Source organism: Passer domesticus, chromosome 2 (assembly GCF_036417665.1).
Source record: "Passer domesticus isolate bPasDom1 chromosome 2, bPasDom1.hap1, whole genome shotgun sequence".
NCBI lineage: Eukaryota > Metazoa > Chordata > Aves > Passeriformes > Passeridae > Passer > Passer domesticus.
In genome coordinates, this window is record NC_087475.1 from 24,515,401 (window position 1) to 24,539,756 (window position 24,356).

General features: G+C 38.9%; 1 protein-coding gene across 5 annotated transcripts in view; it reads left to right on the forward strand.

Moving 5' to 3' along the window:
* The window catches only part of MYO16 (myosin XVI), a 365,514-nt gene that overhangs the window by 16,399 nt on the left and 324,759 nt on the right, over positions 1–24,356 (forward strand). The window contains exon 1 of one of the 5 annotated variants that reach the window (XM_064407777.1): positions 16,630–16,699. The exons of the other annotated variants lie outside the window; for them this stretch is intronic. The gene's annotated coding sequence lies outside the window, so the exon portion shown is untranslated. Of the gene's footprint in view, positions 1–16,629; positions 16,700–24,356 lie in introns of those variants that run through there. 5 annotated transcript variants of the gene reach the window in all.

Here is a 24,356-nt window from a genome sequence, read left to right on the forward strand (position 1 = left end):
GAATTTCTTCACAGAAAGTGTGATTAGAGATTGGAATGGGCTGCCCAAGGAGGTGGTGAAGTCACATTCCTTGGGAGTGTTCAAGGAAAGACTCGGGTGTAGCACTGAGTGCCATGGTCTAAGTGAAGTGGTGATGTTCAGTCACAGGTTGGAGTCCATGATCTCAGAGGTGTTTTCCAACCTACCTGATTGTGTGATTCTGTGTATGAGCTCTGCAAATCTAGAATGAATTACACTCTTCCTGGTGTAAGTCGGGTTAGCTCCAGGGTAAATCAGGGCTGTCCTACCAGTTTGTAGAAGCAAAGACAGGATCTCAAAAATGCATTTACTGTAATACTCATGTAATAAATAGTAATGTTTATGAGCAATAAATATAGTAGAAATACAATAGCCTATATCAGAAATCCTGTAGGAGTGCACTGAAATTGAGTACATATGTTTTGTTAGAGACTCCCAAATTTTCTGTTTGGTTTAAACATGTAAGAAAGCATTTGTAAGAAAAAGACCCTGTATCTTGTACCAAATTAACATGGGCTCCTTGATTCTGCCTTCCAGGTAGTCACCATACCTTTACATAATTCTTATTTAGAGCATTAAATGTAGAAATTATGTATTACTGGTTAGATTTTTTTTTTTTTGGTGATGTGTTTTGGTAAAAGAGAATAGACAACTTATTAAAATAGGTTTGGGGGAGGGGTGACAAAATAATCTTATTACTGAAGGAGCAGAAGTTGGGTTCATGTGTACAATATCTAATCCTTCCATAGCTGTCATACCACAGGTATGACATACCAGGTCCTCAAAGACAGAATTTTGGTCAGACTCATTTTGTGGGTGAGAAATTTTGTCCTGAGAAGAGGAGGCAAAGTAAATCTTTTCAAATACCACAGGTTTGCTGTAAAATAAAGGTTTTGTTTATGTATAAACATGCACTAGAAAAGCACCACTGATCAATTACACTCCTTAGAAGCAGTGTGCACAAAAGAAGAACTGTGTCTATTCCTTATTTGGTCTCTGCTTTGTTTCATAAGCCACTATTTTCTAAAATTTCCTTTTGTGTATACTTAAACCACAAAATAGTGAAGTTCTCATTAAGGATTTGTGAGAATGAATAAATGTGTTTAGTAAATGTGTATAAGATATTTCCTGTCTCTAGGACAGACCTCTTAGCAGCCATTCATCAGACTTCTATATGCATGTAAGAACCAGTCTTTGAATTAATTTATTATTCACAGTTATTAGCAATACATACTTGAAGTCTGATTAAGCATTAGCCAAAAAGACAATCTTGCACTTCCACAATTATGACTTTATCTGCTTAATGAAGCCAGAGTTGAATCTCAGCAGGTATTTTAGCAGTATTGCTACCTCAGCATTTCAAAGTGCTAGCCATTTAATCATCATCATGTGTCCAGTCTGGCAGTCCCTAATTAATATTTTTAGATTTCAAAGGATGCTTCTGTTTGTGCATGTATATATAAAAGATGTACATGTATATCTAGCAAATAAGTGTTAGTGAATTTGGTTGCATGAGAGGTTTTGCAGAAATTTTTAAAAAATAATCCCTTTTAGCTATCATTTTTCCGAGGGTTTCTTAAGTAGTTGTACCAGGAGTGTTTGCCAGCTGTCTTTTGAAAGAACAAGTGTTGGCCATGGATGTCATGCTTGAGGGAAAACAGGGATAGATTTTATCAGTGTTACTGATAAATCAAAAGTAAGACACTCACAGATGTTGCACTGTATTTTACAATGCACATGTTCATATTGGAATATGCAATGTAAAAGGATTAAGGGCTTATTAATTTGTTGGAGTTCCTTGTTGAATGTGTGGGGAAAAGCGTTTCCATTTTACATACACTGCAAGTGGCTAAAGAATGGAAAATGGGAAGAAGAGAGTCCTTCAACCAGTCATTTTGTGTGGTGCCCAATAATAAATGACAAAACCTATTGCAGTAGGGTTTGAAAACCCGTTTGAAGGGTTTTTCTGTGTGCCCACTGGTTTATGGAAATTGTGATGTGAGATTTCTGGGAGACATTGTGCATCTGGGGCTTCTCTGTGAACGCAGAGATAACATTTGCAAGCTGATGAAATTTATTCTTGTGGATAGCCTAAACGATGTGACCTGTCAAGGTAATGAATGAAATATTATAGTTAGGCAGGAATAATACAATGGCTACTCTTTGACAAGATGATGTTTTCTAAATTGAAAAACAGATTTATTAATGGTGCTCTTATAAAGGCAGGACTAATCTAGAATTCTGCTACCGTATTTAATTAACAAGTCAGCTACTAATGATTCATGCAGTTCGGATTGCAAAGTGAGCGATGATCAATTTTTTGCAGTGATGTGTTCACAGCTGTGAAAAGGTGGTTGCACAACTCAGAAAGCCAATCCAGAAATATTGATCAATATTTGATTCTGTCTTTGGCTGATGTTAATCTAGTAGAAAGAAGTGTTCACATATTCTTAACTTTCCTTATGATTTAAATTTCCTGCTTATTTATTTCTTTGAAAATACCATTTTTTAGTGTGAAAAAAGTTTAATAATGTTGTATCGGGGAATTTCTTGGGAGTAAATAGGCCATTCAAAATACAGCATGTTGCATCTCACGTCTTGAAATCTGTGTATTGCAAATTACTTGGTACAAACCACGGGATGAGTCTCCAGTTCTCCTGAGGAGAAGGACATGTGAACATCTAGAGCTGAGAACTTAGCTGTGTGCCCCCAGTTTTGGTGGCTGGGAGTTGTCCCTGCAGAGGAACACGTGAAGGCAAACAGCAGAAGTGCTGGACTGTGACAATCACAGCAGCAGACAAGAGTGGCTGGAGTGGGGACTGTGACCCTGTGGCATTGTCTGCAAGCATATGTAGTGCTGTGGCAGCCAGCACAGATGGCAGGAGGGTGGAAGGGAAACCCGATGGGAAGTTGGGCTGATTTATCTGCAATTGCCTCCTCTCCTTTTGTTGTGTTATTAGTGGTATGCTGAGGAAATGGGACAATAAAGACATGCTCTGGGAGGGTATAATGGTTCAGCAGTGAAAAATGTTAATGAAGTGTTGGAAAAAAAGCTTTTGGGAGTGGAGTGTTCGCATGTCAATATATATTGCCTTTTTAATGGGAAAGGTTCCCTAATGTTAATGGCCTGGTCATGATTTAATGCAAAAGGTGCTGTCTTTCAGCTCTAAACAAGCAGAAAGCAGGAAGGGAAATGAGAAGAAAAACATGTGATTCTTCTGTATTTAAAGGATACATTAGTGGACTTTATGAGCTGTGAGTGGTGAACAAAAGAAGGATGTATGAAGTGATATAAAATAGATCTCAAGAGAACAACTTAATGTTTGAATCCAAGGCAAAAAAAACACCCTCAAACACTTTAAAATTGCATAGATTGCAAATTTTCCAGTGAAGTGGCACAAAGGATAAGCAGAGAGAAAACTTTGGAGTACAGTGTGAAGCTCTGTTTTTGCTGGAGCTCTTGTTCAAGGCTGGTGCCTGGCCAGTTTTAGTCAGAGCAAACTAAAAGCTCTGACATTTTGCCAGAGCTCATTGCTGGATGTAGCTGAGATTATCTGAACTACTTTATCACTAGGTTGCTGATCCAATGAGCTGCTTTAGGGTTCTAAATATTGGAGTAGCCTCTAAAAGGTCATCCTTTCCTCCAGACTGCCTACCCATAGCTTCGTATGGCAGACACAGTTTCATTTGCAAGAGAGGTAAGAGAGAGACATTAAACCCATTCAGTTAGCTGACACTTTCTTATTCTGTGCCAATCTGCACTGACTACCCCTGAAGAGGTAAAAGTATTGTTATTTCACTTCGCTGGGCCATATATGCAAGAAGAAATGCATGACAGTGCAGAAGAAATTAGTTACTTCATGTCCTGAAGTTGCATATCATACTTCAGTCTCCTTGTAAATTTGTCATGGTATATAAGGACAAATTATTTAAAAGGATTTTCCATAATAAAGGGCTCTTTCCCATCAGTAGGCATTAAATTATTCTGTAGATCAGGCACTTTTTTATTTAATTCCTTCAAATACTACTACAAATTTTCTTTTTTTAAGTGCATCATCATCATGTGGCTATATCTGTAACTAAAAGCAAAACCACACATTTTGCTTGGGGAAAGGATCTATAGCTGCTTTCCTTCTTTCCCTTCGCATTACACAACATACGAAAGAAATTGTACCCTTCAGGCTGTGTTCTCTTTTGCAAATATCTGTGAATGGACATGAGACTGTATCCTGGAGTAGATGTTTAAGCTAGTTTGAGCTACCCTTAGGCTGCACAGAGGTGTCTAATAATGCAGAACTCAGCTGATGGCTGGAGTAGGCTGTCTGTTGTTTATTTTAGGAGATAAAGGGCTGTAGCAGCTAAAAGGTAGAATACTTGCTACATGGTGCATTCAAATGTAATCTTCTCCTTATTGTCATTCTGGGCATTGAATAGTTCAGCTAAGCATATGGAATTTGCAATGAAATGCTGCTCACAATAGTCTATAAATGTTTTATGGTGCCTAGGCTGGTAAGGGGTAAGAAATCTTTAAAGCACAACATGTTGTCTTGTCTGTGCCTCCTGGCCAACTGGCAGGCAAATGGAAATGGGTACGGCTGCAGCAGCATGCATTCTTTATGGCTGTGAAGTTGTTGGATACAGATTCTGTCCAAAATAAAGCTGTCCTGGAGCAGGGTGCCACACAGAGTAACACAAGGTATATGTAGTAGGCTTCAGTCAAAGCATACCAGCTCATCATGCTGGAAAATCAATTGATTACTAGTTTTAAAACTAATTTTTCACTTTTGCTGTTCCCTGTGATGCTCTGGTGAGGGAGTGAGCAGCAGCTGTGTGGTGCTTAGCTTCTGGCTGGCTTTAAACCCTGACAGTGATTTGATGCCTGAACAGGGACTTGAACAGTTGGAGATAAGAGACTGACCACAGCATATTAGAAAGGATTTATATCTGTTAAACATTTGCAAGTCATAGTATTGATTCATCTGTTATTGATATTAATTTTTCTGATCTGTGCCATTTTCTTTTTTATTGGCTGTATATGTTAAAGCTTGGTGTTGGCTTTTTCTGTTTGTTGTGCTCTGTGGCAATTAGCCATGTTTTACCTGGGAGACTTGTTGCTAAAACACCGCCCTTACACTTGATCTGGCATTTGGGCTCTGTGTAGAGCCATTACTGTTCTTTGAGTACCATCTCATGGAGACAATTAACAAATATATTTCTTCCTTGGAGAGGTATTTTTTGGGGAGGAAGTTCAGAATAGCAGTCTGAAAAAAAACTACAAAGGATGTAAATCTGAAGCTGTTAACCCTTGTTAGCAGCAGCAAGAAGGATGTAAGTTTAGCATCAGGCCTGATGTAGAAATGTGATAGGAGATACTGTGGATTAGTTTTCAAATGGACATTCTGACTCAGAACTAGCCCCTTTTAGCACTTTTTCTTTAGGGGTTTCCTGCATCAAGTTTTTCAGGGGTCCCCAGCTAGAGTCAGCATTGGCAGCAGGTGCCATCAGCTCAGCATCAGACTGGTGTGCATCTGGGACTGTCTCCATCCCAAGGGAAAACTCTCCCATGGAATTGGCAGTCCTACCCTTCTCTTGCTGCTCCTCTCATCTCTCATCTCCCTCACAGAGGGAAGCTGAGACTATACAGATGCCTTGCCTTACCTGCTTCTGACACCATGCCAGAAGTGTGAAGTTTGCTTAGGTTGGGCTCATGGGCCAGGTTCTGTGTGTGGGATAAACTTGGAGAATCTGGACCTACAAGTTCTGGGAATCCACTGCAAAATCAGCACATCAGCTCATCATCCACATTTTTGAAGATTCTTTTTGCTGCTTAGTTAAGCATCTCCCTCATGTTCAGAGGGAAGTGTTGCTGCAGGTGCATGATGTTTTTTGTGTAAGTTAATTCCTGCATGTTCTGTGAATGCTATATCTTAGAATATGAAAAATTATATTAATTTAGGAGTTTCTTTTGTTTTTCCAGTCTCTTATGGTAGTCTATGGAACCCTGTGCCATTTACCTTTTAAATTTTTGCTCTCTTAGTTTATCAAGGATTTTCTTAATTATTATTTGAATGTCTAATCCCCTTTCTTGTTTCCTGAATATGTTCACATAACTGAACTTGTACATATTAGTGCTGAAGTAGATGCCACTAATGTAATGGTTATGTTTGTCCTGTTTTCCATTTCAAAATACTTGTTTTTAACACTCAGAATTTTATCTCCTGGATTTGTAATGTGGTGCTCTTGCCTTAAAGTTTTTGGAAGTGGAGGAAATGTTGGGAAATTAGTTTACAGTTTGACTTCCATAAAGAAATTTTGAAAAGGAAAGGTGTAAAAAGAGGTCTTGCATATACTTTGGTATACAAAGCCAGTGGTACAAAAAGCAGAAACGCAGGCAGCAGTAGGCAGGACAAAACCTCACAAAAACTATAATATATATTCCTGTATCAGAGAACTGCAGTGTCTTCATAGTAAAGGTTTTCTCATGGAGCTCTGAATCCAATGGAGTGATGAACTGCCCTCAGTGCTAAGTAGCCTTTGTAGAAAATGATGGTGATATACAGCTCATTTCATCATTGTTCTTCACAACACCTTTTACAAGGTGTAGACAGCAATATAGGAGAGCTCATAATTCCTGACATAATGTTTCTCTAATCTGCCTATTACCATGTTTTCCACATGGGAAACCCTCCTACCTCCAACCTCAAAACCAGCTGACTTTTCCATTAATCTTTGCTTAATGACTGCTCTAGGTTTACATTTGAACTTAATTTTTAGTATCTGACTGGTCTCTTACTGAATCTTGATCTATTATTTTAGTATAATATAGCTTTCTTCCATTACCCTCAGATCTCAAAGCACCATGCCAGCCTCCTTTTCTTGGGGCATTGTAATTATACTTTTTTGCCAGAAACAAAGCAGCATTGCACTTTCATCTAACCATGTTTAAAAAGATCTTTCAGTGAAGATGTTGCTGTATTTTAAGAGTTACACAGAACCTCACATCAGGCCTAAGTTCATATGCTCTTAGCCTGGAGTAATCCTATAAAAGTCAACGTTAAACCTCTTACTGATTTCAGCACAACCAGGATAAGCTGATGTGCTGAAGAGTAATGAATGAAAATGCACAAAAATATCACAGTATGTTTGTTTGATCAGCTTAATAACCTACTAATGAAGGATTTGCAGACATGTCTTATTTCAAAAGGTCATATAACATACTTAATTTATGCCCAAGGGAATAAATGTTTATTAAGAAAACTCACCATTGTCTGTATTTTTCTTGAAAGCTATTTTGTTCAGTTCTTGCAAGTATTTTCAATTAAATGTGCAGCTTAAAACTGGTTATAATCCTAGATGAACTTGGAATTGGCCTTTTCTCCACAACTTTAAAGTAATGTAGTCATATTGAGTTCCACAGCAGCTTTTTTTCAGATTTGCCATTTCAAAGCCAAATCTATTAACAGTACTTGCTTGTGCTGCTGTAGTTTATAACCAAGAATAATGTGTTTACTCTTAATTAAAGTTTCTCTATGCAATAAAGTCCATTTTTCATGACACCCTTGTTAGCAAAATGTGTTGCACTTGTTTCTCATGCATCCAGTAAGGATAGGTGGATGGAGGAAGGCTTACAGAGACAGTGTAGTGCTGGGCTGGTATTGACTTGTTTCCTTCCTCAGTTCTGGTGCCCTATCACTGGGAAACAGCGAGGTCTACAAGAAGCAGTGTTACTCCTTTCTTGAGATCCCTTTGCTGGTCTGGATTTCTTCTGTGAGCTTCCTTTCTTCAGAGGAAGCGAACAGTCCTTGCTATGTGTGGGCGCAGCTCTTCCACACGCTGTACCTTGCAGCCAAGCACACAGTAGAGCTCTTTGCTTATCCTGCTTCAAGTAAACATGTCATTCGTATTCTTCTTTGTATTTTCAGCCTTTTTAGTATTCTTGAACAGCTGTTTCGGGTCCCTTAGTGTGAAGCACTAACATGTGGTTGTAGTAAACTACAGTGCTGTACACGTTGCTAATGGGAGTCTGCTGTGCAGTGCCTGCCCACAGGATCTCTGCCTGAGCTTCGTGCTGTAGTATTTATGGCTAGACTGAGCAAACTTCAGAAGTTTTTTGAGTGACCTGAGGATATTCAGGCTCTTGCCTGGCCAGGCTGTCTGAGTACTGGATGCTCTGGCAAGAGAAAGGTTCAGATATGTAATGCATAAAGAAAAGGTGCAAAAACTGGAATGAAAGACTCTGTTTCAGCTAAGTTAATGAAAACCAGGAAGATAAGTGGTACTAATAATGTATGAAGCAACTGAAAGTAAAGCCTGGAACCACGCAGAATGTTCATTAACTGTCTAATATGGATAAGTCTCTCTTGAATTAGCATGAATTTGTATTCTAGATAACTGAATGAAATTTGATCTGCCAGGATAAGGTTTTGTGAGCCTGGTGACTTGTAATTCATAGCCAGTTTGCTGTTCATTCAGAGTTTGAGCTGCAAACTAGGATTTGCCTTGTTGTCTCCAGAGATCTGATTTTAACCTTGGCTGTACCCTAGGGGTTCTGTTGCCACCATCTGCCTGTAAGTTCTTGATTTTTCCCTTTCTTTTTTGAGTCAGAGAAGTTACTATCTTGAAGGAGGTAGGATCTATGTGACAGAAATCCATATATAGGTACAATGTGGGCAAGGGAAACTGAAAAGACATTTATGGAGCCATTTCCTCAACTCATTAAACCCAAAATACAATCATATGCTTAGGTTCCCTGGTTTTTAGCAACTTAAAAGAAAGTGATCCATCAGCACACCCTGTTACATGATTACTATTTGTCCAAAATCAATCTTTTAGTAATGAGATCTAGATAATGATAAGCTGCATGAGTTGCCTTGGTAACCTGCTGCCTCAAAAGTCTTATGTATAGCTTTAGGACTTGCAGGGGTGTGGGGTGGGAATGGGAAAAAAAAAAAATCAGTATGCAGAGAAATTTCCATGTTTGTCTGAGGGACAGATCTTGCAGATAACTTTTCTGTCTCATCAAATTCCAGGAGAATTTTTTTCATTAAAGTGTGCTGTATCAACTATGGTGATGCTGATCCAGCTCATGTGAAATTAGATGGGGTTTTTTTCAGTCAAACTCAGAATCTGTCCCTAATTAAAACAAAAAAATTCAGCACAAGTGTGATCTCTTTCGGTTACCATATAAAGGCCAGATCCAGAATAAAAATGCTTATTTTTTAGACAGTTAAATCACTTAGTTTGTGATGACCAACTGTGTGCTCTGATTTAACAGCATTTCGGGGACTCTAGAACTTCATGGGCACTTTGCCTGGTGGGCCTTGTGTGCGTGGTTTCACAAAAAGTTTCTTTTTCATTAGTGATGAGTTTTTAGGAAGAAAGAAATAGAAGACTTTTGTAGAGTTTCCTCTGTCTTCTGAAGAAACTCAGCAGTTCATTAAGAGGCTGACTCCAAAACAGGTATTTCTCCACTACCTTTCCTGTATCTAATGATGTATTAAGGATCTGCTTTTGCATTGTGTAGCATTTGAAGCTCTTAAAGATTTACTCCTGTTGTAAGGTTAGGATATAAGGAGTTGGCTGGAGCTAACAGAGAGGGTAGAGTATCCAAACAAATCTTGTACACAAGAAGAAAAGAAGGTAATTAAATCCAGGTTGTGCTTTAAATGAAACTTGTGCAATGTGAATTCTGTTTCTTTTCTCAGCATTCCCTTCTCAAGTTTAGAAGAAAAAACTAAAACTCTTCACTTAAATAGAAAGTACAAATGAGACAATGGAGCAAAACATCTTCCTTAATCAATGTAATGGAAATAAGATACAGCAGCTGACAACGACATTTTAGTGACCGCAAAAGTCACAACCAAGTCCGGGTGTTGTAAATTTTATATAGTTTCATAGTTTTATTCAGTACCTGACATTTAAATCAAAATACTCTGATTTTTTGCTGCTCTTCATAAAGACCTTGAATCAATCTACCTAATAAATTTTAGATATTTATAAGGTTATATATGAAATTTATATTATATAAATATATAGGTATCATTTAAGGAAGGCTGAAATCAGTAAAATGACAAAAGCTTCATTGATGCAAGGAATCAGGCCTAGCAAGTCTTTCTGATTCTAGGGCTTTGTTCTGTGTAGACACCAAATGAATACAAAACCCCTGCATATGTTAAGTAAAGAATTGTGTAAGATTTAAACTACTCCTGTATGTGGCAATGCAGTCACAAAGTTACCATCAAAATCAAACTGACAAAAACGGTGCATATGAAAAAGTGTCTATTGCTTTTGTTCTTTTTTCTCTGTTAGAAAAAAAATCATAATTATAATGGTCTCTTATTTATTGACATCTTGCTCAAACAGCAAAAAACCAGAATTGGCATAATTTTATATTTTACAGTGCCTCTCTTTTTATTAACAGATCTCTAGCTTCACTTCTAAAGAGAGTATAATAACTTCTGAGTCAGGAACTTATCTGATATCATCACTCTTATCAGTCCCTCCAATTGCTCAGCTGCTAGTGTGTATTTAATAATTTCTTCCTTGCCTGTTATTCACCTTGTGTGTTTTCTGCCCAGGTTTGGTTGCCCTGTCTTTCAGCTGTCTGCCACTACAAGGGCATAATGTGTCTGTCTATTATGAAATGCAAGTAATGATACACTCCTGTTCTCAAAGCAACTCCAATGAATATCTGCTTTCAGTCTGGTATAACTATTTCCAAACAATGCGTATCTATTACTAGAATCTTCTTTTTGGGCCAATTTTATTTGTGGAATAAAGTTAAATTCAAGTCTTGCCCATGTTGGGTATGTACTCCACAAGTAAATACCTTGTTTTCTGTAGTCATGCTCAGAGCAGATTAATTACTTAAAATAAGACAGGATATTAGGTGTGGTGATTTTTTCAAGTTGATTTCAGCATATTTAATCTGTAAATATTGATGAAGTCCTGGGTGGGTTTAACAGATGCTGGGCACATTCAGTATGTTATGAGGGGCAGTCAAAATCTTGCAGCTTTAGCATGGTGAATCAAATTATATTAATTGTGACAGAGCAAAGCTGGATAAGTTTGTATCATTTTAATGGAATCAGGGTAGCAACATTGCTACATCAAAGCACAAATAAAAATATATATTTGATAAACAATACTAATAAATAGACTCACTGAGTGAAACACAAAGAATAAAGCTGTGGCAGACCCAGTAACAATATAAACTAGGAATGTTGTTACATTATCTGTTTCATTATCTTGTTGAATGCCTGAAGAAAATTGGGCTTTGTTTTAATGGCTCTTACTTTTCATAGATGTTTTCATAATTGTAACAGCATCTAGTATCTCTTCTAGTGTTTAGTCAGCACTAGATGCCAAACATAATAATCTAATTATTTCTTTCAAGTTTGGCTATGAGGAGGTATATTTTTTTCAGACTCATTTTGCTTTAATTTAGCATATAAACAAATTATACAATACTAATTGATTTTTGGGGAAAAGTACTCTTATTTTAAAGGCCTGTGTAATGTTGTGAATTGACAAATAAATGTGAAACAGTACGGCCTTTTGTTCATTTGTTTTCTTTATAACACTGTTCTACTGTTAGCATGCATAGGTAAGGGAATAAAGACATGAAAGTAAAAATTTTAAAAGAACTGATATGGCAAGGAAGGATGAGTAGGATTTTAGATAGTAATATCTAAAATTAATGTGATTGCAATTTGAAACATAAAAGTAAGCAGTGTGCACTCCAATTCTGACTAATTAACTTGCTGATACAATGACTGTCCCAAGCAGGCAATTATTATTTTATACTTACAGGTAGTAGTAATAATATTAAACCACCTAAATGTGTTAATCTAATCATTAAAACTAACAACGTGATGGGTATAGGACCTTCCCTATGTGAAGAAAATGAAGTTGCTAAAGTCTTTGTAAGAGTAGACAGCATTTGTTTTGATTGAGCCTTTTAAAAAGTTCTCATTAAAAGTCTCTGTAAGGCTTTACCTAATCCTTGTGATGCAACAGACTTCATTATAGGAGATGCATTTTTATTTCTTTCTTCCCTCTGAAATCAGTTTCCCCTGAGACCTTATTAAAAAAAACCAAAAAAAACAAAACCCAAACTATGAGATATTAAACAAGGACCACATTATGAAGTGATGGTAATTTTTGATGATACCATAAATACTTGTTTGCCATTAAAGACAGCCCATTGCATGTCAGTGTTGGTTCATCTTAATGAAAAGAGAAGGGTGCAATCAGTCAAAACCAATATAATGTCATAACGATACATGTCAGGCCTAAAATAGCAACACTAACAAAAAACTCAAAATACAAATAAAGATATCACCAGTTTTTTTACTGTGTAGGGACTAACTTGCAGTCTCTTTGTTTTCTGCTTGCATCAGCTTATGTGACCTGATGATTGCTTATGTTGGAATCAGTTTATTTGCTGACAACCCCTTTTGTCTCTTTGAATAACCCATTTTATCAAGCTGATCTTCTGTTGTTGTGATAGTGTCCACTGATTTAATAAAAAAAAAATCAGAAGAAAAGGTTGCTCAGTTTGTGAATGCTTTTCATCTAGGGCATTTTACAAGTCTCAAGGGTATATTTGCTGGTTTTTACAGACTGAATTCCCGAGAGTCTCAGCAAGTTAAAATTCCACTTGTATAGAGCTGCATTTCTGCCAGAAGAATATAGAGGTACCCATGGGTGCATTTTAAAGAAATTATATATAGGGATTGGAAATGTTATGTAAAATCAAAGTTGCCATTCCTTTCATTTGATCCAAATCAACAAATAAGTGAAATTGAAGCCAAATTTATGTTGTATGACCTTTTGTTTTAATTCAGAACAGTCTGATTGGCAGCCCATGGGGCAGATGTGGCTGGATATAAAATGGGTTTTGAGATGTGGCCTTGCTCAGAGGATTGAGGAAAAAAAAAAGGGTTCCTGGCATTTTATGAAGCCCAAAGCTGTCAAACCATTCTAGTGTGACCATGTAGCCCTTGACACTAAGGTCTGTGAAGCACCTACTATGTCTGTGGGTTTGTGGCTCTGGGAAATGCCAAGTCTGGAGAGGATCCCATGATAGCTCCCCCAAGGTGACATCTGCCCTTAGCAAAAACAGGACTATGTTGTTGCAATTTAGTGGCTGCGTGTGATGGTTCTGTGACTTGAAATAAGTCTTACAGTCTGGTATGTAAAATGTTGCTTTTTTTCTAGGAGCAGGATTCAGTTTGCCTAGCAGGGAGACCACAGAGGCAGCTTCTGCGAGAGCCTTCTCCAGAAGGCTGCCCCTTGTCCAACAGGGCTGGTATCAGCTGGCTCTGTGGTGGGCCTGCTGCTGAGCCCATCAGTGATGGTGCCAGCACTTCTGAGGTAATTTAGTTAAGAAGAGGAAAGAAAAAAACAAGCTGCTGTGGAATAACAGCCAAAACAGTGAGAATACACAGCCTTTCAGACACTAAGGTCAGAGTAAAAGGAGGAGCAGGAGGTGCTTGAGGTGCTGAGCAGAGATTCCCCTGCAGCCTGTGGTGCAGACAGATCGTGGTGAGGCAGCTGTGCCCCTGCAGCTTGTGGAGGTCCATGCTGAAGCAAACAGCCACCTGTAGACCATGGAGGACCCCATGCTGGAGCAGGTAGAGTCCCAAAGAAGGCTGTGAAGCCTGGGGTGGGGCAGGCTCCTGGTGAGACCTGTTGTTCTATGAAGGGAGGATTCCACACCGGAGCAGATTCGCTGGTAGGACCTGTGACCCTGTGGGAGACCCATGCTGGAGCAGTCCTCCTGAAGGACTGCATGTACCCTGTGGAAGGGATCCCTGCTGGAGCAGTCCTCCTGAAGGACTGCATGTACCCTGTGGAAGGGATCCCTGCTGGAGCAGTTCATGAAGAGCTGCAGTCCATGGGAAGGACCCACTGTGAAGAAAATTGTGCTGTTCCCAGTTGACCTGGGAAGTGAAAGGGAAGTGAGGTAGTGTTTATCAGTGTTCTTTCTGAACCTTCATACAGATTTAGAGTAGCTGCTAGTGACTTTTAGATTTGGTGTTAATGAGTAGGATTTGGTTTTGTTTGCAGATTCCTAATTTAAGGATTATGTAAAGGCTAAGTATTCATATGGAAGCTGTACGTACTACTGCTACTGTACTATTCCTTGTTTTCAAAGATGGGACACATGCCTGTGGGAATGATGCTGAGTATCTCCACATATTCATGCCCTGTTTTTGGCCATGAGTTTGTAGTCCATCTATGTAAAGATAGCTCCCATCTGTCCCCTAGTTGAAGTCGTTCAGATGGAAGCAGATAACATCATTGAGGTGTCAAAGATTCAAATACGTTATAGAAAGGATGAAGGGGATGGCAGACACCAGCCCGATTGCTAATGTTTTGTTTTACTTAGATGCCTTTGCAGTGTAATACCTGTAAGAGTTCCAGCAAAGGTCATTATAAGTTGAATGTGTACTTAGATGAAATAACATCTCACATTAAGCAGAATGAAGTATTTCTTTATAACACTGTTTCAGAGCTCCTTATTTGTCAAAGGGAAAACTGAATATATTAAGAGAATTAATATTCTAAGTTGCCTAGAAGTGTAGAGCATCACAAATTTTGTTAGGAGAGCAGAGAAATCACCTACATTTTTGCACTAGTGTAAGGGTAGTCCATATGGTGAAAAATGTTATTTCCTAGCACTGTGTTGATGTGAATTGTTTTCCTGTTTAGTACCTCAAATTCCTCCTATCTCCCTATTTAACCTGATTCCCTCCTCACCTCACATTCCCTCCCCCAAGCTCGCCTCCTAGTGCTCTCAGTGGAAACACCAATTGTAGGATCATTACTGAGTGTATAGTACTTACCTCTCCTGGAATCTGCAATAACGTTTTTGGTTGAGAAAAAAATCAAATCCAGGTAATAGAAAATAGTAATACTTTCCCATTCTGAACAAGTAATTCTTCTTTTGCTGTGCTGAGGCACAATGGAATTCATCTCACAGCACTTTTGTAACTCTTGCTTGTTTGCTGGAAATCATAGTTAGGAACTGAAGCAACTTTTACTCAAAAATACCTTCCTTCATCTTCCCTTTGTTCCACACCTTTTTCTAGAGCAAGCCTGCTTAAATCCCAGACTGAAATGCTGGTTTCAGTTCTGCTGGGGGAAGAAATTAAAGTCCTTGGTTTCTAGTCCATACAGATGTGTTGTGGTATGTCTCAGATCACAAACGTAGTGTGTTAAAACAATGTGGGAGTAACTTGAATTTCAACTATGAACCCCATACTGTCTCACAGATGTGTTTTACACTTAGTCTAAGGCCTCCCAATAACTTTAACTTTTGACTTCAGCCCAGTGAGATCTGAAACAGTCGTGATGTATTAAGTAGGCAGAAAGAAGGGTCCTGGTACATAACTGTGTTCGGAGATGTGCTGAATCCTAAGGTATTGTGGGTCTCCATACAGCTTTTCTGTGTTAAGAGTGGTCAGAATCTCAGTATTTTATGCAGCTTATCAAGAGTGTCTGAGGGCAGATAAATCACTTTTCTGAAAAACCATTTGGGTCAAGCTGTGGTGCAGCCTAGTTCAAAGAGAAGTTTCCTCTGTGAGTAAGCACAGTTGTGAAGCAGTTGCCAGCTTGTGAAGATAAAGACTCAGTCAATGAGACAGTTTCAGCTCCCACTCATACTATTGCCCTGGATGATTGCCTAGTCTCCTCACTGTGAACCAAATCTGTGTTTGGGGCTGCCCTGATTTACATAGTATTGATGCGTTAGACTCTGGAGCTTTAAAGACTCTGTTGCTTGCTGCACCAGAGATCCTGCTTTTGTTCTCACATGTTGTTTAGTTTGGAGTTTCATTTTATATGAATGCAGAAGACATACTGACTCTATTTAGTGATGCAGAGCATGCTGCAAGCCCCCACTGATTGTGAGGAGGCTGTGGAAGCAGAAGCTGCTGGAGCATCCCTGCCTGCCTTCTGAGGGGCTCACCCAGTGCTGTATCTCTTCTTGAGACAGAGCACCATCCCTCTCACTAGCCACCATCCAGTTTATTGGTGTGTTCCTGGGGAGGCATGAGAGGGTGAGAGCGTCCCCACTCCCTCCAGGCCACATGCACCAAAGGGAAAGCTTCTTAAATGGAGCATGTGTGCACAGCCATGCTAACACAGTCTTCTCTGTGATTTGCATGCACTTGCTTACACAGGGCAAAAATGCAAGAATGTTGGGGAAGCCCTGAATTTAAGGGTTGTGAACAGTGCTGTTTATTTTTCTGGTTGTTTAAGTGTGTTCCAATGCAGTAGTTCAACTTGTAGTCAAAATATATCCTGCTTTTAAATTTGAGGAAGTAGATAATTTTTGTAATTAAAACCACTACAAGTCAAATACTGTAAAGGTCATGACCAAAGATTGCTAAATGCAGAGTTAAAATGGTGATGTTAAATAAGTAGCCTAATAGTAAGAAGGAGAGATCAATGTACGTTAAAATATGCTGTATGAACCAGGCAGCAATTCACCATATAGTGTGAGGTGAGCAGCATTGCTTGGCTAACATGTTTCCATGTTGCCGAGTTGCTATGGCAATATCAAACCAATGAATAAACCACATCACAGAGACAGGGAGGTGAGTAAGTGTGAAATTGATTCAGTGGAACACAGGAATATATGGGAGCAAAACTGGTCAAGATAAAATTTCGGGTAGGAATATCTATTTCTTTTCACATTTTCAATAATATATTATAATTACTTTTTAAAACATTGAAATCTTGTAGGTATTTTTTCCACCATAAACCCTTGTGTGTTTTTTATCTGATGTTGTGTGTGTGTTTCAACATATATAAGGCATTTAATCCATTAATAATGAATATAACTAAATATTAAAAGTACATAATTTTTAATAGAAATTAATTTAGTTGATAGTTGTATAAAGTCTTAGTAAGATAAAATAAGTTACTACAAGTTTTGTTACCAGCTGTATGCTAATATTGTAGTAGTCGTATTTGAAAACATGCTTTTACATACACCAGGCTTAAACTTGTTCTTTATTTCTCAGTGTGCATTATAGTGATAAAGTCCACAGAAATATCCTAGAAACACTGCATTTTTGATAGCACGTTGCTATAACAAAAGACAGAGATCTGTGCTTATAAATAGATTGCACAAATATTGATCATGCTTCATTGCCCAATTTTGTGATTTATGTGACCAGTGTTTGGAATGTCTTAGGAAGAAAATACTTTGGATTTCTTTATCCATTTGGTTTAAAAAATTCTATATAAAAAAAAGAATTACACCAAAATGTGCTATCAGCAGTATTTTTTGTTATCTATGGATAATAAGATATGTATCAGGCACATTTTTAATTAGGATTTCAGATTTACTAATTTGTCTCAGTTCACTTGGATGATCAAATAATGATAAAGGCTTTATTCCTGGAAAAGATCCTGCTATAGAGGAATAGAAGGTTATTTTTTTGTATGTGAGTTATTAATATTAGAAATTTATATTTGTCTAAGACATAAATCTATTTTTAGAACATTTTTAGGCTTTCTGGCAGGAAGCATACATCCATGAGTTTCAGTGCTTGTAGTTCATACACTGTTTATTTGATCTAAACTTGCTGCTTATTTGTAGCTTTAAAAAAATCTTACATGTGCTTTTGTTTTATTCTATCTCCCCCTGTGAATGTATCTCTGTGTTGAAGCCCTCTTTATTTTATTTGTTCCTGAAGAAAAATATGTATGATAACAATAGTAAGTTAAACAGCATTAAATTAGATTTTTTTTTTTCATTTTCTAAAAGGCCAAAATGGTCTTATCAGGTACAGTCAATAAAATGAAGACTGTAGTTTGTCTGAAGTCTTACTCTGTCACATAAAAGCCACTGTGGTCCTGCTTTGGTTTAAAGCAGAACTTGAGTTTATTTACAGAACAGAAACCAATATTTGTTTGCATTTAACCTTTTGACTTAGTTTTTGGAAAACAAGATTTGCCACATTATTGGCAAAGAAGTTGCTGACTGATTCTTTTTATATTGGGGTGGAACGATAAGGCAAAGACAAACACAGAGGGGATGTCGGCTGAACACTGAAGCTTTTGTGATTCGGAGTTTTGAAGATAGGAATAAAAATCTTTTGTCATACAACAACATCTTGATAAAGTCCTTCAGTTGCATTTTCGTCCATTTCCCTGCAAGTGTTAAGTTCTGACTACATAATATTCCTAAACTCAGTTCATGTGCTGATAAGCAGCTGGATCTCAAGAGCGTGCATTTGTGTTGTTTTCATATGTGAACAGAATCCCTAAATTAACTGATCAAACCTAGATAGATCAAGGTTAAACAGATGCAAAAGGAAATAGTATAGACCAGGATCAAGATTTGTTGTGCACTGTTTGCGCATGAAGTGTCTTTCTTCATTTGTCACTGACCATTTTAGCGGTGCCCCTATTCGAGACAGCTCCAGCCTGGTGATATCCAGTAGGGACCCAGCAAAGGCAGAGTTGTCACTGTTGAAGCTTCTGCCCCAGCCCATTGGTGAGCTCTCCTTCTGCTATGCTGATTATCAGGCTGGCCTGGATGAGGATGAGCACACAACTGAAATAGGGCAAATGTTCTCTTTGAGGAGAGGTGCTTTCAGAAGAGGTTCAGTTTTCCACCTGCTGTTTTGACTTCCTCACTTTTGGTGCATGTAGTGCCAAAATTGCAGAGACTTGTTGCTCCTTTGAAAGCAAAGGATCAACTCTTTCAAGGGGTGTCTGAAAGTCTCCTTATTAGCAGAGCTTGGTAAGGAGCCCAGTGTGTGCATAACCCCTGAACCATTGCTCACAGAATCCTTGAAAGCTTTTTTTAACGCCCAAGACAGATATGGCTAAGAAGCAAGACTGGGGTAGGGAAGGAAGAAGTGTCTTCAGCAGCCCAGAGGAACCCTCCAGATCAAGGGCTTCTTTTTCCAGCAATGCATACTGCTACACCTTCAGTATTTTTATCTCCTATAAAATGAAATCACTTAAGTTATCTTCCATGAGTAGGCAAGCCAAGATAGCTTTCTGTCCCTCTCTGTGAGTGGACAGAACTCTGTCAAACTACTAGTGCCTCCTGTTCCTGCCCTCTGAAGCAGATGGTGGCAAGGGTTCATTTTAACGGAAGCCAGTGTCCATTCTTGTGTCAACTCAAGTGCTCCTGATGGGATGAGTGCCATATGGTCCCTCAGCAGCATCAGTGTGCCCTTGCCGGCAGCTCTCGTGGCTGCTGTGCAATGCCCAGAGGGACACCTCTAACAGCCCCTGCAGAAACAAAAGGATGCATGTTAGGAGAAATGTATCCAGCATTCACTTCAGGTAGGCAGTGGAGCTGGACACTATATGGCCCTGGAAATGTTCTCCTCTCTGAGCTGTTTTTGTGTGTGTGATGCTCTGCACTGTCAATTACCTTTGTGTCAGTCCATCCAATTAAGTAATGGAGAAGAGAATAATGAATGCATGGAAAAAAAGTGCTGTCTTTACCCCAGTAGCTAACTACATATACAGTCCAGAAAATCCTGATCTGTACACTTTGCAAGACTCAGGAGGATGAAAGTGGCATTTTGAGTAAATTTAGTTTCTTATACATTTTCTGTGTTTGGGGTTGGTTTCAGCTTTCTTCACATAATCCACTGTGTCAGCAATGGGGCACTGGAAGCAGCAGCAGGACGAGTCTGTCTGCCTCCACAGCACCCACAGTTTACCTCAGCTCAGGGGTGAAAAGGATGGAGGCATGTTCAGTACAAGCAGAATGTTATCAGGCACTACTTCCTCTGAGCAATATGGCTGTATAAAGTCAAATTATTTCATAGGATTTTAACCTCACTTGATATGTAGTTTTGTGTAATAGCAAAACCACTTTATTCTGTGACATAATTCAACATCACACCTGCTAAAAGCCCTTACTTATGTGCAAGTCATTGTTATACAGTTAGTCTGTTCAGTGGGTTTTATTTTTTGGTATACAAAGAAGGGAGGAAAAACCAGAGTATTTTTTTTTAATAGAGAATATCCTTTGGATTAGTTTCTACTGACACATCAGCTTGCTGCTTCATAATTTACTGAGGTAAATTTTCTGTGTTCTTTGATTTCACATCTTTCTTTTTTTAAAAAAATGGGGATTAATTTTTTAAGAAATATTTTAATACAAATTATCTTACTTGAGCACCTCAGCATACTTTTTGGTGTTAGAACGATTCAAGAGCAGCTTTTTAGGATTAAAGAAGATACTCACGTGAAGGCGATTTTCAATTCACTTCAGTGCAGGATGAGACACCCAGCTGTGACCATGAATAAGGACTGTACCTGTGATCTAGACTCCACCACTCTTTTTCTTGGAGCCATCTGGTCCCGTCTGGTCAGAGCTGTCTGATGTGGGCAGGGGGCACAGGGCAGAAGTTAGAAGGCTTCTGAGGAAGGCTGAGAAGCTTTTTTCTTCTTCACTGGGGAATGCAGTATCTGGTATCAACTGGGCAATTCTGGTGGACTCCTTAGTCACTAATCCCCTTTATACTTCCTTTGGGGCTGGTGACAGTCTCTTTGCAGCCCTTTTGGAATATATGGCTCCTCCTTGAGCAGAACAGTTGCCTTGGGAATTTCTCAATACATTTCTGGTTTTCCTAAAATGTGTTCATTTGGTGAATCATTTATTGTAGCCCTAGGTGCCATCCACTACTCCTTTGTGCATCATTGCCAGTGGTTTCTATGGTTTACCTTCAGTCCTGTGTGAGAAGTCTGTTTTCCTCTGTCACTTTTCTATGCATCTCTTTGGTGGAGGCTGTAATTTTTTTTAAATCTCAGACAATCTGCTTTGCCTTACTGTCTGTTCCTTGAGGGATCACATTAGCTGTAGATTTAATTAATTGATATGACTCTATTCTAAAACCCTTTGTGCCAATATGTATCACTTAAATCTATTAGTTGAATGTTCAGGCTAAATAGTTGTCTTTTTGCACTCCACTACTGTAGAATGAATAAAGCAGAAGAGTCGCTCATGTGATAGGTTAGGTAGTGAAAATGGGAGCACAGAAACAGCAACAAGTTTGCCTCCTTCCCTGGCAGTTAAAAGAGAATCAGAGCACACAGTCACTGACCTTGTGACTGAATTGCTATTGTGACCCTACTTGGTTGTCTCCACTGTCCATGATACAGCATGGTGAATCCTGCAGTCCTGGTTCTCTGCTTGTTGAGACAAAAGTATCTACAGGAGGTTTTTTCCTCCTGCTTTCTGCCCTTGTCTTTGAAGAACTGGATGACATGAAGACTATCAGCTCACCTGCTGATACTTCATTAATTGAGCTGCATTAATAATGGTCTCGTGCATATGTTCCTAAAGAGGCATTGGTTTAGTGACCTTTCAGTACCTGTATTTTTGGTATTTAATTCTTAAATTTAAATGCACATGTTTCTTTTTTTTTTTTCTTTTTTTGTGTTATTTCTGTGGCAGAGAACTTGATGTATTGCAAACATACTGGAACACCTCTCCTATGAGGAAAGGCTGAGGGAGCTGGCGATGCTCAACCTGATGAAGACAAGACTCCAGGGAGACCTTATAGCAGCCTTTCAGCACTTAAAGGGGGGTTATAAGAAAGATAGGGACAATTTTAAACTTAAAGGAGTTGATTTGGATTAGGAAAAGATAAGGAAGAGGTTTTTACAATGAGGATGGTAAAATGCTGGACCAGTTTGCTCAGAAGAGGTGGTGGATGCCCCATCCCTGGAAGCATTGGAGGTCAGGTTGCATGCAGCTCTAAGCAACATGAAGTAGGTGAGAAATATCACTGCTCGTTGCAGGGGATGTTGGACTAGTTGACTTTTGAAGGCCCCTTCTAACCTAGCATAGTCTGTGCTTCTGTGTAGGAGAATGCGTTCCAATGGATCAAAACCCAGAAGATAAATAAATGAGTCCCCACGTTCAGTGCTGCAATAGCCAAAACCACTGAATCAAATGTTGTGTCCTTTGGGGTATCTTCTTAGCATTTGCTATGCCTACAGCTAGCAGTGAAGTTGAGGTTTTAATTTTCTTCCACTTATATGTAAAAATTCAATGCCTGGTTATCTGGGGGAAAGTCAGTTTTCTGTCAGGGCTGGTGAGAATAGATGCTACACTATCTTTTCCAATAGTGCATAAGGGTCTAGGTGAAAAGGTCCCAGAGACAGTTTCAGCAGGGCAGAGTATTTGACCTGGTTTCCCAGTGTTCTTGACTCTTCACTGAACTCTGCATTAGGGTATTCTGTGTTATTAGTCAATGGTGTGGCAGGTGTGACCTGGATTACTTGGCATTAAAATATTGCAGGACATGATTTTGCCAACTCAGGACTCTTGACTGTAACCCTGTATCTCCTCTAATTACATCCTGATTATATTCTCGCTTTACTATTTCTATTTGCTATAGCAGACTTAAGGTTATTAAAGCACTGTGAGCTACTGCCATTGCTCATAAAACCCTGTCATGTTCCACGTTATTGCTTGGCTGATTCTCCTCTCTAGTAAAAATCATACAGGGCTTGGAGATTTCCATGTAAATTAGGTGTTTGCATGTGAATAAAGTTTTTCCTAGGAGATTCAGGTTGTCATGTATAGACCCTAATATTAACACTCCAGTGTGTGAACATAGCTGTGTCAGCTGAAATGTATTATATTCAATAGGTCATTGTTTTTAATGTAGATTGTTGGTGAGAAGTTACTGCCACCACAGAATACGTATATATTTCTTAGAGACATGTACTAATAACTAAGATGGTACTTATTTTCATTTGGATTAAATAGTTTATTTGTGAGATTTAGCAGAATTGATAGGGTTATTTCCCTCTCACAGAGAAACTTTTGACTGCTTCCTCTCTACAGAAACTTCTGAACTTACAACTTCGGCATGGACTCATCCATATAAAGTTTGTAAATGTCTGGAAGATAAAGCTTTACAATAAATTTGTTCAGCTGAATATTTCACTGTAGCATCTAGCACTGCAGTTAAACCTTAGGCTAACTGAGATGTGCATGGGTGTTCATTGGCATACACACTTGACTGCTGGGACAGAAGTTATGGTTGCTTTGAGCATTCTGAGTACATTGTAGTTCTTTCAGTTGCAGCTGGGTGATATAGTCCCATCCTTGTGTACCTAAATAGGATTTGGAAACCCAGAATAAATCTGTACTAGAGTATTTATGGAAAGTATTGTTGCTGCTCTTTTTCAAATGGCACAAACATTTCCAAATTCTGTGCATTCTTCACAGAATGAGCTGGCAGCCTAAAAAACCAGTTGTATCCTGGACTGGATAAAAAAAATGTGACCAGCAGGTTGATGGAAGTGATTCTCACCCTCTGCTAAGCTCTCATGAGATTTCATCTGGAGTACTGCATCCAGTTTGTGTTTCTCAGTACAAGACAAACATGAGCTCGTTTGAATGGGTCTAGAGGGAGGCTACAGATATGATCAGAGGGATGGAAAACCTCTTTTGTGAGAATAATTGAGAATAAAAGAGAACTCTCCAGGGAAACCTTCTAGCAGCTTTCCAGGACTAAAGGGGACTACAAAGAAAAGACTCTACCAAGGTCTGGAGGACAAGGGAGAATGTTTTGACATCGAAAGAGGGTTAATTTAGATTGGAAAGAAAGAGGACACTTTACAATGAGGTTGGTGAGACACTGCAACAGGGTGGTCACAGAAGTTGCAGAAGCCTCATTCCTGTTTGGAATCGGGTTGGATGGTGTTTTGAGTAGTCTGACTTAAAAATACCCCTGCCCATGGAAGTCAGGTTGCTCTGGGTGATCTCTTAAGTTCCCTTCCAACCTAAACCTGTCGGAACCCAGGACATCTCTCTGGATGGCTCAAAGCCCTGGCAGGGGCTCGGAGACCCTGGCAGGAAGCCAAAGACACCTGGAAATTTGATCTCAACTCATGGAGCAAATTACCAACCTTATATGAAGAATTATAGGTCACAAAAGTTTAAGTAGCATAGTAGTAGTAATCACAGGGTGAAGGGAAAAATTTTGGAGTACTGTGCAGGGGGGTTTTGAACCTTGTACATGAGAGTTTGGAATTCTGTACATGGGAGTCAGATGAGATCCTGAGATAAACCCTTCCACGATTCTGTGATCCTTGGTCCTGATTATTTTAGCTATGGATAAAGCATAAATGTTAATTCTAATTATTGTGAAAGATATTCAGAGTGTAGTTCAGAAACTGGGACAGCTGAATCAGCCACTATGTAAGTTGCTCAGTGCATCTGGGAGGAAATGCTTCTCCAAGGAAGTGGCAATGCCACAACATGGCAGCTGCAGAGATCAAGTACCCACTGAGGATATTTATCAGTTCTTTATAGTGCTCTGGAGGTA